The sequence below is a fragment of the Centruroides sculpturatus genome, unplaced genomic scaffold, assembly GCF_000671375.1.
Source record: "Centruroides sculpturatus isolate CEXI.00-Female unplaced genomic scaffold, Cexi_2.0 scaffold28, whole genome shotgun sequence".
NCBI lineage: Eukaryota > Metazoa > Arthropoda > Arachnida > Scorpiones > Buthidae > Centruroides > Centruroides sculpturatus.
The window spans coordinates 907,382-926,106 of record NW_019384448.1 but is presented as its reverse complement, the minus strand read 5'-3'; the positions used below and the strand labels follow the sequence as shown (position 1 = coordinate 926,106).

General features: G+C 27.5%; 1 long non-coding RNA gene across 2 annotated transcripts; it reads left to right on the top strand.

The window, feature by feature from the left end:
- Window positions 1–11,822: 11,822 nt before the first annotated feature.
- Window positions 11,823–18,333, top strand: LOC111620467. 2 transcript variants are annotated; one of them, XR_002755916.1, is made up of 3 exons: window positions 11,823–12,175; window positions 13,213–13,388; window positions 18,033–18,333. It is a non-coding gene; the product is annotated as an uncharacterized LOC111620467 (long non-coding RNA). The 2 variants fall into 2 exon arrangements; XR_002755915.1 differs by having other exon boundaries at window positions 13,191–13,388.
- Window positions 18,334–18,725: the final 392 nt, after the last annotated feature.

Below are 18,725 nucleotides of genomic sequence, written 5' to 3'. Positions count from 1 at the left end.
TGAAATAACTAATCTATTAAATAACAGTGGTGAATCCGGGAGCAAATCTTAGGAGGTAACATTTAATTTATGTAATGAAATAAATAATATAGATATATAAAAGTTCTATCACTTTAGTAATTATTATACTTGAATTAAATTACATAAACTTCAACATAAAAATGAATAAAAGTTTTTAAAATTAATAAAAAAAAAAATTTTAAATATAACTACATTATTTTAAAGAATAATAGATAATGAATCTTATAATAGTAAAACAAAAATTCTTGGAGGGCAGTCGTCGTTATCACCGACTCCTGGATCTGCGCCTGTTAAAGAACAAATTTTTGAAGGAGCCATACCTTTTGAATGTTTTCAGTATTACAAAATAAGTTCGATATAAACTGTAGCTATGTTAAACATAAAAAAAGAAGAAACAAAGAAACTGAAATTATAAAGTTTTTAAAAATATTTACATTAGAAATTTTTCATGATTTTTTACGACTAGTTCACATGCAATCATTGATTGCAATAATAAACAGTATCACCCAAGCACAACTTTTCTTCACTAGTTATAGTATTGAATAATACTAAAAAGAAAAACTATTAATTTCAGTTAAATCTAAGAACAATGATTTCTTATTAGATTTAGCAGCTATCAGTCGCTAAATGGATAAAACCATTTAAAACTGAACATTAAAAGAATGACTAATGAGCTGGCAACGTGGAGATTTTTTCACGTGTCTAACATCTGAATAGGAACCAGTTTCCTATAGAAAGTCCTCCCGAGAGGCATCATCCGGGCAAATCGCTTAAATGTTGTGATGCCTTAACCCATTTATCTTACAATTTTACTTAGATTTATGTGCTTGAATTCGGATTAATTTTGTCAGAGTGTGAATGTGATTAAATGCAATCAAAGAATCAGATCATGCTTTTAATAACGATCATTTCAATATTTAAGATACACTTTTAGAAATACTTTGTGTCAAATATCAAATAAAATTCGTTTTATAATTGATATTAAAGTCATTTGATCATTAATGAGATCAGGCCAGCAATGAGTCAGTTCAAGTAAGTGAAGGAAGAGGACTAATTTAACTATCCATACTAAAACAATCACAAACTTCGTCTCTTAAGTCTTTTACAATTTATCTATTTATCAGTTTATCTTCTATCATTTTAATCATAATGTAATACTGTATAAATATATTCTAAATACCATTGCTAATAGACCCTTGATAATCCCCTTTTCAATTATACGGCTTGATAATTGTAAAATCAATTATCAGTGACATTTTTCGAAGTGACTACACTGAATAGAAAATGCTACATTTCAATTGTGTTATATTTTAAATGTCTTTTACTGTAAACAAATACTTGTCTCTTATTTGTTTTTTAAATATGTATACTACAGACAGTAAGCACGTAACATTAAATTTAATAATGAATTAAACCGACGTATTTTATCTCTTGATAATCCAGCACTCTCAATAATTTGGCATTCCTCTGTGCAAGAAATGGCCGGATTAGCAAGATTCTACTGTATAAATTTGGCTACTTACCATATTTGAAACAAAAGAGGCAAGAAATAAAGTTGCTGTATTTATTAGTAACAATGTTGAAATTGGCATAATAATTACTTCTATATACGTTTCTTTAACGAAACTGTAAAGGAATGAATGAATCCATATTATTATGCCAATGATATTATATCCAAGAATAGAGTTGATGGCCGGAGAACTAGCTTTATCAATTAAATGCATCATTTTTAATAAATTATCAAATGTTGATTCCATTTCGTCGACACTCGATGATTCTGGAATTTTGTCGATGTAATCAAAAAACGTATGTAACACTTGCTTTATCATTTTTATTTGTATGACGAATATGATTAAACCACATATTGCAAAACCTGTAGAAAATATCATTGCTAATGTCAACCACACTGTATAAAATATATAAACTGCATGCCTTGCGAAGGAACGATTTCTTCTTATTAATTCTATGCTGTAACAATTGTACCAACATAAAAATATATTCATAATTTGAATCCAGAAAACAAAATAAATGCATATAATATTGTTAAAACATCTAGAATTTTGATCACTTTTCTGCTTACAAGTGATTTTCCAAATCAAATAATATTCGCTGTAATAAGCATTTTTCTGTAATTTACGCACATAATGATAACTAAAAAGTATTAAACAGAAATATGAGCAGAAATACACATTAATGGAGTTAGTATCTTCGTCACTAAAGAGTATAGCGATATCCAAATTTTGTCTGATATAATGATCTGTAGGAAAAACTGCAAATATTAAATGAATTAATAATATAATTAGAAATAGCACATATAAGAAAACAGATATTAATGAAAGTTTACGATGAGATAAACTAATTCCGAAAAAACTGAACAAAATCATTACAGATTGAAGAGGAGAATCTTCAAATTTTGTCCACGTATTATACATTTTAAACAGTTATATAATATGTGGAATAATGTGCAATATATTTTGATGTATAACATTCAAAGCGCTCCATATAATTATGTTATGCTTTTCAAGACATCAAATTAGTCAATGTATCATCAATTATATAAGATACTTTGGAAAAATGTTGAATATATTGATTATTTTAAAGACGTGTATAATGAGTACTTAAATTTACAAATTCCTGGAATATTTATTGAAGTAAAGAATTTATTTTAAAAGAAATTCTTCTTGAAATGCAAGTGAAATTCTTTCTTACATTATACAGTATTCGAAATAATAAAACTACATTTTAAAAATTATTTTTTAAATATTTCGTTCAATCTTACAAGTTTTATAATTTAGACATTTTTATGAAAGAAAGTAGCTAAAATAATTAGAAATTTATAATATTTTACAAAATAAATTTTATAATAAAAATATTTTTATGAATCTTTAACGTTTCGTAATTTATCTTGAAATGTTAAATAATGTAATATTTTATTAATTCAATAATAAAGTACAAGAACTATTATAAATCAAATTACCTGTATTGATAAATATTTTAAATATCTATTTTCTCTATTCAGCATAAATATATTTAATTGTTATTTTCTTAAATTGGATATACAGTAATACCTCGACTTACGCTACCCCGACTTACGCGAACCCGGAGTTTCGCGATTTTCAAATCTCGTCGATTCGTCTTTTGTTTGAGCGCCAAGCAATTCTCGATTACTCAATCCCCCCACACTATTGTTCGGCTTACATGTTCGGACGTGTCGCGCGGAATCGACACATAGCTACAATTTATTTTGTGTTATTTATTTCTGTGTATTTTATATCTACGGAGACTCGAGAGACTCTACGTGGTGATTTCTCGTAACCGTGAACGAATCAAAAGACGAGATAAGATTAACGAGAACATTTATTATCTTACATACATCCAACTTGGGTTTTACACAAATTGCGAAATTATACCCCGACTTACGCGAATTCGACTTACGCGGTTATCGCTCGGTCCCACCTATCGCGTAAGTTCGGGGTATTACTGTAGTTTCTATAAATAAATCAAACTTTAATGATTTATATATATATATTCAGAAGTTTACATTAAAATTTAGAAATGAAGCCCTAACTTAATCGATGACGAACGTTCAACTCATATTCGCTTCCATGTAGATGCTACATAACAATAAAATACAGGGTATACTAAATTTTATCAATTTTAAAAATTCGATGTTTTATATAATATTTAAAAATTAATTTAAGCACTTTAAAATCTATAGAAAATCGTCATAAAAGATTTTTAATGAAAAAACTGAATTAAAATACAATATCTCAGATTTTAAAGTCAAACTTTAAGATAAGATGCCTGCCTACTCTGCGGTATCCAAGTTCGAATTTAGTCCACATTATCATAATTTATCATAGACAATACAAAGCAGAACTTCGTTTCTTTTCTTATCAATGCTGATCAATGCCATTGAGAGTCAAGCTAACTATTAATGAGTGACATTACCAGGGCTGTGGAGTCGGAGTCGGAGTCGTGGAGTTTTGATGTTTTAGCCGGAGTCGGAGTCGGAGTCGGATGATAAGGAAAAGTCGGAGTCGGAGTCGGTAGATTTTTACGCGACTTCCACAGCCCTGGCAGGGCTGTTGAGTCGGAGTCGGAGTCGTGGAGTTTTGGTGTTTTTGCCGGAGTCGGAGTCGGAGTCGGATGATAAGGAAAAGTCGGAGTCGGAGTCGGTAGATTTTTACGCGACTTCCACAGCCCTGGCAGGGCTGTTGAGTCGGAGTCGGAGTCGTGGAGTTTTGGTGTTTTTGCCGGAGTCGGAGTCGGAGTCGGATGATAAGGAAAAGTCGGAGTTGGAGTCGGTAGATTTTTACGCGACTCCACAGCCCTGGACATTACTATTGGTTACTACAACCTGTAGTCTCATTGTGCTGGTACTGAGCGCCAAGCAATCACGAGAGTTTAATATTTATAAATGTTACTTAAAAAAAAATATATATATATATATATATGTGCTTTTTAAACAATAATTAGATTATATTGTTGTACTAATGTAATTCATTTATAACGATTAAAAATTGCTTCGGAAGATAAGATATACGATAAATAATGAACATTCAAAACTTATGTTTTAACATAATACAGGGTAATTTCGGTTTGGAAAGTAACGCAACCCTATGGCGATGATGCGTATGTTATAACTAAGGACTAGATATATGTATACGCGTGTATATTTTTTTTCTTTAAATGTTATGATGTTGAAACCCCGATATAAACACGATTTGAATCAAATTAAGGTTGTCTAATAATACATATTTTATATGAATTTTTAAAATTGCATATAAATATGCGTTGAATTTTCGCACATATTTTGCACATTTGGCCATTTTCGGGACTAAATACGTGCTTTATAAACTTTACAGCGCGTTTGCATAATTGCTGTGGTTTTCAAATGACCTAGGTTATAATCGGTTTCTGTTATCTATGCAGTGAATCTTTTTTGCTCATGTACAGTACAATACAGTTCACGGAGAAATTTCACTCCGTCATCCAATTACAGATGAGCGCGCGAAATTCAAATGTTTTCAATCTGAATCGTCTAACTCGCATCCTTTTAAAGTCCCACAAACGAACACGTTTTGCATTGACATGGAAATATCTTTTTTGAAATTTTAAAAATTCCTTACAATAATTTTATTCTAATTAATTAAAAATTTGTATTTATTAATCTAATCATATTAAATTTAAATCGTTCAAAATTATGTAAATATAAAAATAATATTTAATTAAATATAAGGGAGATACTTTCTTGTGAGTAGTCAAACTTCTGTTCTTACATCAATGCAACAGAAAGTGCCAAACGAGCCAAAACAGCAACTGATTACAGATAAGTTCTAGTTGCAATAAAACTAACTTTAATGGAGTTCGTGATATAAATGAGAACGAAACATTACTATTAACTTCGACACTAAATCTATAATTAATTAACTACTTAATAAGTGCTAGTAAGAGAGTTTACTAATTTCTCATCATTTGTTCAAGGTTATAACAAAAATATACGACTACTTTAAACCGGTAACGTAACTATAGGACGAGGAAACTAGGCTAAGTTATCCTCAAACATCTTGTAAACAATTGTATATATAGAAATAAATCTAATAATAATTTATTAGAAAGTTCAAATTTAATTGAAATCTTTTTGCTCATAATTGACTTGATTGCGTCTCTCCAACATGAAACATTATTCTATAATAATAAGTATTTTGTGACTTCATAATTTCAACTTCCTTGTGTCACCTATTACACAGCTATTGTCATCTCCTCCCACCTAAAAGTATGACGTAATAAACATTAGTAAGATTTGCACGTACACAAAAAAGTGCGAATGCGTTTCAACCTATAAATTTTGGTGTATATTACTGACGCTTTTAATATATATAAGACATATTTTAGGCATTTCTACGTGCATATGTATTTACATATATTATGATTTTAAACGCGTATAAATCCGGTTCTTAGTTATAACAAATGCTGAAACTGCACTATTGTGAATTTCGCACAAGTGTACAAGATGAATCCTGTTTGTAAACACTTTCTCCAGTGTTTCAGTCAATATAGCGTTAACACAGTTTTGAATGTTGGCCTGCAGCTATTGAATCGTAAAAGTAAACAGACACTTCTCTATAGGGTTGTGTTACTTTCTAAACACCCTATAGTAGTTTTTTTGTACAGTAGTTGTTTTGAATATCAAGAAATACATGCTGTTATTAATATTGAAAATGTGTTAGTGTTTGGTTTAAATTCTAAATTAAGTCAATTTGTTCTTTATTTTAATAAAACTTTTTTTAAATAACCTGACCAACATTTTGCGAATTTAGCAAATTCAAAACAAGAAAATTGTCTATTGGAGAAAATATAAATTTCAAATTTTAAATAATAAACTTTACGGAAATAAATATTAGTTACATCAAAAGGTGTGGTTTTGTTATCAGTAACCTCTTATACAGACCTATATTNAATAAATTATTTCTAATAATTTGAGGAATAATTAAACAAATATATCTAATCTCAGTTCATTGTCATTTTATACCATTTGTGTATGTGTGTGTTTAAACACAATAAAGCCAAATAAAAAACAAAAAAATAGATCTCGATTTGTGTAATCTAAAACATAAAATTTTATAAAGTAAAACAATGAAAATAATGATAAAATATATTTTAAGTTGCTTAATTATGTATTTAAATATAATTATCCATTTATAAATTTAAAATATCACTGAACTATGAGAAAATGAAAATATTGGCACTTCTTAACTCTATGTATGCTAATATAATTTTATGATGTATTTTATTTATTTATTTATTTTTTACAATGAAAAAATAGAAAAGATTTTCTCATATTTTGTTCAAAACTAAGAGAAAATTCTAAAAGACTTTAAGAGAAATATTTATTTCGAGATGTTTTAAATGTATCAATAATTTGTTTTGATTATGTTACTAGAGTAGTATTTGTGTATGAACGTGTGCCTCTGACTAATTGTTGCTTTCAAATATGTAGTATGTAGGTAGCACTGACATAGGAAAATAACAAAATAATGCTTTGTGATTAATAAAATACTCATAAACTGTCAGCCAGAAAACTGACAAACTAATTGAATAATTAATATATGTATTAATTAATAATTTCTTGTAGCTTACTTGACATGACGTCAACCATTTCAAATTTCATTCATTTTTATGATAAATTTATAAATAAATTTGAATTTATTTCATCAAATACCATCGATTAATTTCTTAATATAAATTCTTTAAAATATATAAAATTTTGGTTTTTTGACACATTTTACTTTTTTAAAATAAATTTTATTCTTAATTTTTATCAATAAATTTGGATAGGAGAGTTTTAAAATCGCTAATTAAATAATAAATTATTAGTTACTTTAATTATTCTTAAACTTCTTAATTCATAAGTTAATTAGTAATAGGCATTTAACATATAACATAGGTCAACGAAAGATGAAAAGTGTGACAAATGTTTAATCTGACAGATCAAAACTGCGGAGCAGAAAGAGTATCTCAGCATTACAGATCTTGTTACACAGTATCGAAAATGGGAGAGATATAATAAACCTTGACAGGGGTTTCCTGTTGATATTTCTCCCAAGTTTAATTGTTCACCTTTCCCGGATGGTCGAACAATAACATGTGACAGGAAGAGCTACTTATTGAATTGTAAACAATGTAATTTCTATTCGAATCATTACTACTATATAAAAGGTTCAGAAACCTGCAAAAGTTGAATGGCACTCGATAAAGTCAATCAACTTTAATTAAAGTGAATTTTCAGAAAAGATATAAATACGTGTATATATACGAATAAAATTAAATTTTCAAATAAAATACAGTACAAAAAATTGCAATAAAATTATATTTAATTTTAATTTTTTTAAGAGAACAGTAAAGATGTAGTAATTTATGTTTTTGAGAATATAATTACTAGTTACATCTGAAAGTTACAAGTGTTTTTTTTTTCATTTTTATTGCTTTAATTTTTAAACAATTTATTGTTAAACTTCTTTAACGTCACGGTGGTTCTGTTTTCACGAGTCGTTTCTCACACATCCTTACTTAAAGTCGTTTATTAAATGCCGTCTTTCTGGTGATCTTGCTGGCTAACATCAAAAGAACCGGCATTTTTGATGGGAAATACTTGTCTGGTCATAAGGCGTGAAAAAGGTCAGTGATACAGGTTGTCGCACGCTTTTTTCCCCCTCCTTCTACTCGTCGAGAGGAAACGAATTCGCCCTTTAAAATCAAGATTTGTATACAATTCAATTCGTTTCTAATATAATTACAGAATTTATTATTGATACGTTAATTATCTCATGTGTTCTGCTGTTCCAAACTTTATCCTTTCCTTTAAAAATCACTAAAAGATGAATCTGTAATTAGCATTACTAATTAAAAATCATATTATAATTCTAACGTCACAAAATTAAATCACAGAAATTACTTTTATTAAAAATAGATTATGAGCATGAAAGCAGAGTCATCGCACAAATATTAGAATTAATAAATAATACAGTAGTTTCATAGGTGGCGCTTTAAATATCCTTGTGGAGCCGTGTCTTATAATTCTACTAGTAGCGACATCTGAAAAAAGTTCGCAGCGACACCTAAAAAATTCCAATTGACGGCATAAGTTGAGAAAGTAATCAAATAGCTTTCATACGAATAATTTTCTAATAGATAACTGCAACTTTATCTAAAAATTTTAAAATGGTTTTCTTTGCAAGTACACTGAAGTTGAAGAGCTGATTCTACGCTAATCAATATTTTTATTCTTATTTTTTTTAATGACGTCAGTCTTTGACGTTTATCTACGTGCAAAGTAACTAATTATATTAATTATTTTATTTTTTGTTTTATTTTGTACCTTTTCCGTTGGACGAATATAATTTCTTATAAATGACAAAGAATCACGAAGTATGAATGAAATGCGACAAGAAAAATTTTTATACTTGAATGCTAGATAAAATGTTTCATTCTTCTGAATGGTCGCTTTAGTTTTCATTATTAATAATTTTTTACATAAGTACAAAGAACAATATTTGAAAATTTAAGGATTTATATATATATAAATGTATGTATCATTCGTCAATAGATGGCGATAGATGTCGATAATCATTAATTTCAAATTCAATAACGTGATTTACATCTTAATAATCTAATTATTGTTTATTTTAAATATTATTTAAGCATTTTAGACTATTTTTTTTAGATTTATTATTGTTGTTAACGGATATAATTTACATAAAAATAATATAACTTAGAACTATAAATTTCTTCCGTTAATTTTAAAATATATGACTTGGCTTCAGGCAAAAATTTTTTTTAAACAGCAATTTTTGTTTCGTCTTCCGTTAAGTTTAGCTAATTGGAAATTTAATACAGTCAGCTTATGTATATAAATATGAGTAGATTCTATTTAAAGAGTTATTATTGTTTTAGAATTCTTTAATGTTTATATTAAAATGTAATTTGAGAAGTTTAAAAAATTTTTCTCAATTTATTCGAATTTAGCCTTAAATACTTGGCTTGGGGTTAAATATAGATAAAAAATTTTAGTTAAGATTATTATATTAATGGGGTTTTCTGCATTTTATCATAATGGGGGCATTAATCTCTTGTATTTTATGACATCACTATTGATATATTTAAAATAAATAATTATTCTTATATCTTATTTTCAAATTATATTCGAAAATACAATTAAAATGTAAAGTTTTAATTATAATTCGCCGCGCTTTAATTAAAATGTATTGTAATAAGACGACAAATATTTATTTCTTCTTTCGTGACATAAGCTTATGTTAATTTAGATTATTTGGAACGGAAGGAGATTATTTAAAAAATGAATGCCCTTTGGATGTTTACTGGTACACACACTAATAACAAAATATAGAAATTTTTTATATAGACTTCTGCCCTGCAGGCAAGAATTTTGACGAAGGATTCTTAAATAGAGTCACAACTTAAAAATTAGAAGTGTTAAATATTTTTAGAGTACAGAAAATAATCTTTATAGTTATTCATATAACATATTCATTTATCATAATATAATCATAAATATCTGGAGAGTAGATATCTTATGAATGTCTTTTGTATTTTTAACAAGGTTTACTCAAATTTGACTTACAATTAATCTATAATAATAGTAAATCACTAAGCTCTAAAGAAGTCTTTGAGTGTCTGATTATGATCAGAATTGATTAAATTTATTAAGAAAAATTATTACTAAATAAGAATAAACGTACACATTCTATTTAAATTTATTGATTTTTGAAAGTAAAGAATTTAAAATTATGTATATTTTAATAATATATGGTATTATCCGAAAATGTATAGAACATTAAAATAAACAAATATAAGTTATAAATATAAGATGTATTTAATGTTAAATTTTTGTGATAATATTTAACAATAGGGACTCAAACCGGCTATGGTATGATCCTGTCTGCGTGTTAGAAATAAGTTTACCTTCTGTTTCGTATCTAGGCTACTCCCTATCTATTCTCTACTGGTTTATACAGCTTGTCGTTCTTTAACGTACGATCTAATTCGCCAAATACCAAGTAACGTGAATCAAAAATATGATACGTAAATTCTGTTGATATTTTCGAAAATATATTAATACATATATAGTAGTTTGAAAATATATTTACTCTTGCTAGAGAATAGCCTACTCTTTTCTACTCTTGCTGTAAAGCATTACATGATCCAGTAACATTTAGCGAATAGGCCTGTATATGTACTGTATATAGTTAAGTGGATGTTATCTGTAATAGTTTACAATTATGAATATAATCTATACAATATTCTGATTAAAGTATTAAGCTTAAATCCAGTAATTCATCCTAACTTGGCCTACATATGTGTCATTTCCGTTATAATTCGAAAATATAAAGCGTTATAGATCTCTTACTTGTCGTTTCTCTCTTGGTTTAGAGGCTATACAGACGTATTCATAAGTATGGCATTCATCAAAGCTAACTAAAAATCAGTATTAATAAATACAAAGTACGGAACAAAATTAACGAAGTGTGAAGTGTGGGCGTATTGTTTTATACTTTGTAGAATCGGAAATTTGAATATTTAATGAAATTACTGTGTTAAAATCGGCGTAACATCTTTTTTAAAATAGAATGTTTTCAGTTGAATGATATTAAATTTTTATTAGCTAAACACAGAATACTTTCTAATGTATTTAGCTTATAAAAAGTTTAATAACTTTATGGATTCTCTGTGTAATATAATTAAATAGTAACGGTGGAAATAATGTAACTGTTGATATTATGCTGTACCAAATTAGTTCCACATCACANTCAAATATGCTTAATTACCTTACAATGCCAAAATTATTTAGTTAGATTTGTTTTGCTTTAAGACGTACAGACAAAGTTTTGTGCTATGTTAAAACTTTTAGACGTTTTTCTAGATTGCATAAATTGCCATATAAAGTTAAATTTGCTGCTGAAAATCACTTTCAAAATTTTCAGTTAAAATAGTTTATGTCATATGTATTATTATTCATAGTTTGTTCCTGTGCATTTACTTTTATGCGTTATGCACAGATTATATTCTTATTTATCAAACAATGTATACTTTATGTATTACAAAACTAGTGGATGTGTGTGCCTAACTTTAGATTATTACAAATTTTGTGGGTAAAATAATTTTATTTTCGCTCTGAAATATTTGGATATTTATATTTTCAAATACTTTAGATTATGAATAGTAATAATAATAATTATAATAATGACAATAATAATAATAATAATAAATAATCACTTCTTTGTTATATTTTTTATGCAAATTAACGGGAAAAAGAATTGAAAACGCATTGTTACATTTGAACTGGATTCAAAACGAACAAATTAATGATTAGTAAGTTTCTTCATCCAAGAATAACTATTTCCTGTTTAATCTATTGACGTATTGCTGCCAGAGAATCAAGTTCTAGCATTCAACTTCGAGCGCACAAGGATGACAAGTTAAAAACAAGACCAACCACTTCGGAAACTTCATGCCTCTAGCTGTGTCAGTTCGAAGAGTTTACTCAAAGGACAAAGGATCCCATGTATATTATACTCACCAAACATTGAATAATTTCAAAACATATAGTCACTTAAAACTACACCATCGACAGGTACTTTCACTACTCTATCGAATTAAAAACATTAAAAAAATAATTTTGAAAACTAAAATCAAGAAAACCCATTAAAGATCAGCTTTGACAATCTAAAAATTAATGTAAATTAATTTAATTTTAAGTATGAAAAAAGCAAATTATTTGGGTCTCGTGATGAATAAACTCACAAAAAAAATATTCTTTGAAATAATTTTAGCTTAAAATGTAGTGTCTCCTATCTATATGAGGTAGGACAGGTGCAAAAAAATGAGATCCTCTTTTGTGATAAAATAACCTCAATTCTTGTTTTAGCAAACAGCTAGTGTATAAGGTTTGCAGGACACGCTTGCAGCAACGTTGATACTATTTAAAAAAATTAAAATGGGTAGAATTAATAAACAACTTATTTACCAACGAATTAAAGTAAACAAAAAGTAAAGCAGTCAATTAATTTTAAAAAATCCCATTTTTATTTATGAAATTTAAACTAAGAAAACTCGATTTTGAAGTTGAATGCAATTCAAAAAAGTTAAGGAAAATAAAAGAGCAAAACATTAGGAAGCTTATTAGACAAATTAATATTTATTCTAAAGAATTATAATAAATAATAATAATATAAAAGCAGTTACTATTTTACATAAATAATTCTGATTAAAATTAAGAAAATTAATGCAAAAGTTGATTTTTTTAATTTAAACTTATTAAACTAATATAATACTTTATATTTTATTTTTATTTATTAACTTGCTTATTTTACTTTTTAAATTTAATTTATACTTTTCTTTTTCGTATTTTTGAATCAAAACCAATATAAAATTCTATTTTTGTTCATTTTAATTAAAAGTATTCAGTCATTTGTTTTAAATTTTAGATAATATAAAAAGGGAAACTAATTTGAGTTTTTAAAATTTAAATGTTAAATTTAAATATCCACAACGTTTCCCATCGCTTGTAAAAATAAGTTTAAATATAATTTTAGCAGCTGATTACATATAAAAAAAGATTCCCTGCTGATATTATATTAAATTCCTAGAAGAGTCTTTTGTTCGGCACAGGAAACAGTATATCGGGCTTGTTTGAACACTCGACAGAACAAAGAAGAGAAAAGCAATCTTTTCTGTTCATGCAGAAATCGAACAGAAGAAAATGATTTCGTATGGTTCCACTTCAGTTAAATGGTTTTTAATTTTGCAACAAAATGGACACAGTTTGCATTCGGAAGTTACAATAGGTTAGTAAAGCAACAATATATTTTCCTATTTTCTTTTTTAATTTTGAAAAAAAACGAACAAAGACAATTTTAAAAAAACAAGAAAAAAATGCGAGGACAATAGTCTCGAAGCTTCAACATATGTCTCCATGTCTAATGACCGATGTGGTGTGTCCAACTGATATTATATCGAGGGTCGTTGGCATTCATTAGAATTACAAACAAGTCTCTCTGCAATTACCATTCATTGAATCAACGATTGGTATCCTCTAGTTTAGAGTTCATCTGGATCAAATCGTGTCTACTCCTATAATACATTTCTGTATCTGTTAACGTTATTAAGTGTCGTTAAAAGTGAACAAAATGAAGTGTTTCGCGACTTTTATATCTATTTTTAAAGTAGAAAAATAAAAAAAAAAAGAAACATAAATTCACAGGTCCGACGTTCGACAACGAAGTACTCAATACCTAGTCTAGAGGCCCAGTGATGGGATTTGGCCGCTTATACAAAAAAAAGGGTCGTAAAATGACTACGCGTAAGCATAACTCGGTAGAAGGCCATTTCTCATAATAATTCTAGCAGCTACTCGGAACCGTTCAAGGCTTCATTTCTCACCTGTTTTCTATTCACCTTGAAAGAAAAAATCTATCTACAAATACTTCTTACATCATTTCTTATAAAATCAAATATGCTTAATTACCTTACAATGCCAAAATTATTTAGTTAGATTTGTTTTGCTTTAAGACGTACAGACAAAGTTTTGTGCTATGTTAAAACTTTTAGACGTTTTTCTAGATTGCATAAATTGCCATATAAAGTTAAATTTGCTGCTGAAAATCACTTTCAAAATTTTCAGTTAAAATAGTTTATGTCATATGTATTATTATTCATAGTTTGTTCCTGTGCATTTACTTTTATGCGTTATGCACAGATTATATTCTTATTTATCAAACAATGTATACTTTATGTATTACAAAACTGCTGATATATTTATATTTTATCCAATTTATTATAATTTCTTAAATAATTATTTCGACTATAAGCCTATAATAATCTGTACTCAATTATGGGACCACATTAGAGAGATTAACTATTTTATTTTAGAACATAAAAAAACTGAATTATTTATTATAACTTAAAAAATATTTCAAAATAAAAAAATGATATATGATTATGAAATGCTAAAAAGCATAAATGCTCGTGATCCATAACAATTTGAGGTAAATTACAGGAACATCATTTATCTAAATTCAAAACCATTACGCGAAGATATCATTCGCAATATCTTCGCGAGATAGTCCAAGTTTATAGCCGCAATATTTAATAAATAACATTTTATAACGTAATATTTATTAATTTTAATGAATCAAAAATAAAGATAGATAATTCATTAATGTTTTGAAACGTAACTTGGCGCGCAACTTGTTATTTTCGCGCACGATTACGCTTCGATATTACCGAGTTATTCGTAAAATTAGAAAAAAAATGGGCAAACATAACTTATTATATAGTTCATTGTAAGAGAATGAGCATTTAAAATAGTATGGAAAAAAAAGACGAGAGTCGATATCCTGTTAATGGCAAGTTATACAGATGTACTTAAGAATCGATAACGAAAATGCCAAACTTCTTTAAGCTGTAAATAAATATCTATCGTAAAAGAAATAAGAAAAGAAGTTAATGAAAGCTACGTCATTAAAGTGTAACATCCCCAAACGAACAGAACATTTTTCTTTTTTTTTCGAAGTTTTAACCAATGGCAATGGGTGGTATCTAAGGTAATTGACTACTCGTAATACCAGTTTCTATCTAGCACGATTTCGGTACAGATAGGCGCGTACAAAATATTTCTTTATTTCTTCCATTAGGTATTCAGAAATTTCAAAATATGTCAAAAATATTAATAAGAAATATACCGTATATTTTGACCTTATTTCCTCCGGTTAGACGAGTTCGAGTCGTTTTATAAATAAACGATCGACGATTCTACTTTGATCGATGCTCGTTGCTCGTAAAGAAGTAAGCTTTTATTGTTTAAATGAATAAGGAGAATAAAATATTATGAGAAAATGTTGTTTTACATAAATTTATTTTCAGATTATTATGTATTGAAGCTACTAGGATGAAAGTTTATTTATTCCTTTAGTTTTTTCCTAATTTCTGCGTGATTTGAAAAATAAATAAAAAAATAAAACCTTTCTTTTACTAAACAGATTAATTAATTTAGTGACAAGATTTTGTTCAAAATTTAGTCTTAATATTTTTAATTTAGGGTTTTAACTTCATAAACTTCTAAAATGAAGGTGCTACTGCAATTTTAACCCTACGAGTTTTTCTCTATTATAATTCAAAATAAATTTTCTATCGGGAATTTATTCTATTCCTTTATTTTATTTTTTGTTATAGTTTCTGTTGAAGAGCATCAAAAAAATTAGGGTAAATCTTATTGATTCTTTAGTAACATACAATGTGCCCGAAAAAGCTTTGTTTAGGTCACCATTAATCGACTATTGTTATTTAATACGAAAAGGAAAGTAATTGAAAATAAATGAAATTAAAATATAAAAAATAAACTTAACTAGATTTTTTATAATATTACCCGTAATAATATATTACATTTTATTATTAAATTTATTTTCAGTTTATTATGTTTTGAATTATCTTTTACTATATCTTTTACTATATCTATATTTTTCTAATACACTGCTTGACCAAAAAAAAAAACTTTTTCGGCACGAAAATGTCAATAAATAGCCAAAATTTTAATTATAATGTTTAGCAAGAATGTACTAATATAATATAGATCTATAAAAATGCAGAAAGAGAACTTCAATGGCTATCATCTTTAAAATATTAAGGGTGTTAGGGGTCCTCTTATTAAGATTCATATTTTTATATTAAATATGTCGAATGAACAAAAATAAGTATAATTTATTAATAATTCTAACTTATTTTTATAAATTCAGAAAGCTCACAACCATTTCCAATGAATTTTTCGACCATCTACATTATACCATCTTAATACAATAGGGTAGTATAGGACAGCGGTTCCAAAACCATTGAGATCTGTCGATCCTTCAAAAATCAAAACAATGTGCATCCAATTATTTATTTATGCATGAATATGTTTATGCATCTGTGTAAGTTTGAAAACTGGGTTTTCTGAAAAGAGAATTAAAAGTTTTGTCTGTGAAACAATTCAATTTTATTCAATATATTTTCAGGAAAATAAACGCATATTACTAGATGCTTTCTGAACGCTTCGTAGATTCTCTTGGAACTGATCAATGGACTCTCGGGGGTCCTCTGGCTCCAGTTGGAGAACGCTGGTATAGAGAGAGATTATTGTTTGAATTTCTAATAAAGATCCTTCTTTACCAGCAAGATTAGAATATAGCTTTAAATATGTAATAATTTATGTCATTTTTTTTTATTTCGGCATGATGTATACAGCAAAATGCTTTGATAAAACTTATCGATTATTTAATCATATTTAAATTATATAGCCTGTATACAAATACATATTTTAAAAATTTTGATAGCAGTTAAATTATATCTGCGTGTCAGAATGTGACATTTTTCTATGCTGAGGTAAAAGAATTTATTTGGATGATTAAATTTTTACAGATAAATAATACATTTTTAATATAAAATTGATATTTTACATTGACATGATTAGGGAAATTTCTTAATAATTCTAATTATCCATTTTCTATAATTCTTTATATCTTTCAATGTTAATTTTAATATTTTTAATGATTTAATCTAATTTCTGGAATTTTTTTGACAATCTTTTGAAATAACGTTATCGATCAATAAATTCCTACATGAAAAATTAATGATAAAATTATATGCTCGTTTATGCATAAGGTTAAGATTTATTGTGGTTTAGTTAAGAGAGAAACTAGATATTTAGCGTATCGAGAGAAATGCTCCATAGCCTAATTGTAGGGACCGCATTATCGGTATGGGTCACGATGTGGGATGAGACTACTAAAGCTGCTATGTGGGAAGGAGCCGAGCACGAACGCCATTACAAACATCACGGGCTTTAAAACTAAAATGGGAGTCGGGTCGCGACCTCGGCTTTCAGATTCGTATCTCCTCTAGTAACGTCCTCTATTGCTTTACCGTCTTTACAGCCTAACCTATTAATAGGTGTACGATTTACACTGCTGTTGGGTCGGTCACGATTTTTCATCGACTTTCTGTTAAATTAGCCGGGACGAGTCATTATCTAATGCACGCGTCTCCGAGGAATAAAACACCTACAACCAATAGTAAGACATCTATCTCCTATAATTTCCGGAATTGTAGGTTTCAGACTAGGTTTTAAATTATGTAATTCGATATTTAATACATTTTCCCTAACTTCTTTAACAGGAATTTTAACAGCTTATTCGATTTCTAGAGTATAGTTTTACTTAGAATGCCAGGCATTGGGTTTAAAGTATATATGGAAACGATATTATTCTCAACCCACACGCCATTTTTAAAACATTAAAGAACGGATCTGGGAACTTACTTTGGATATTTAATGTGTCAACGAATTAATTTAGTAACTCCACCCCGTTTTTAATCGTTCCACTTCCTTATTCAAAACCTGTTCGATATGGCCAATATCTTCTTATAACTTTTTATAATAATAGAACTTTTATTTATAGTTTCAATATACATCCCTCCAAGGACGTAAACATTTGCACCCGTTTTAACGATCCATATTGCTTACAAGTGCATGAAGTATGAAGAAAAAACGCCATACAGATTATTTAGTATTGAAGACATTGATTTAGATTCGAGAAATACAAACAAAAAATGTGGAATTAAACAAAAAAATTCAAATGATTGCATTAAAATGTGTGCCATGTGTACAGTTTAATTGCGTATTGTTAATCTGTATAATAAAGTTCACTGCACTTATTGATATGTAGAGAGAGTAACAGTGAGTTGATGAATTATAATAATTTTTACATATTATATTGAACATAAAAATTAATATTATCGCCAGTTTTTGTTAGGATAAAAATTTTTTCAGTCTGTTAATATTTCATTAATTATAACAAGACAGAATCGTACTAAAACTAATTAAATTACGATTCAGGGTCTTCAAAATATATATATTTGAATCATAAACTCAACATTTTGTTTAAAAATAAAAATGAGAATCATAAAATAACATATAAAAGAATAAATTCTACGATAACTTATTGAGAAATTACACAAATTATTATTATTTATTGTAAATATCTTTCATATATTTGAATTTATCAGTAATAAATATATTTTACTACAATATTCAGTAAAAAGTTGTTTAATTAACACTTGGTAAAAGTTGTTCCTTACAACTATTCTGTAAA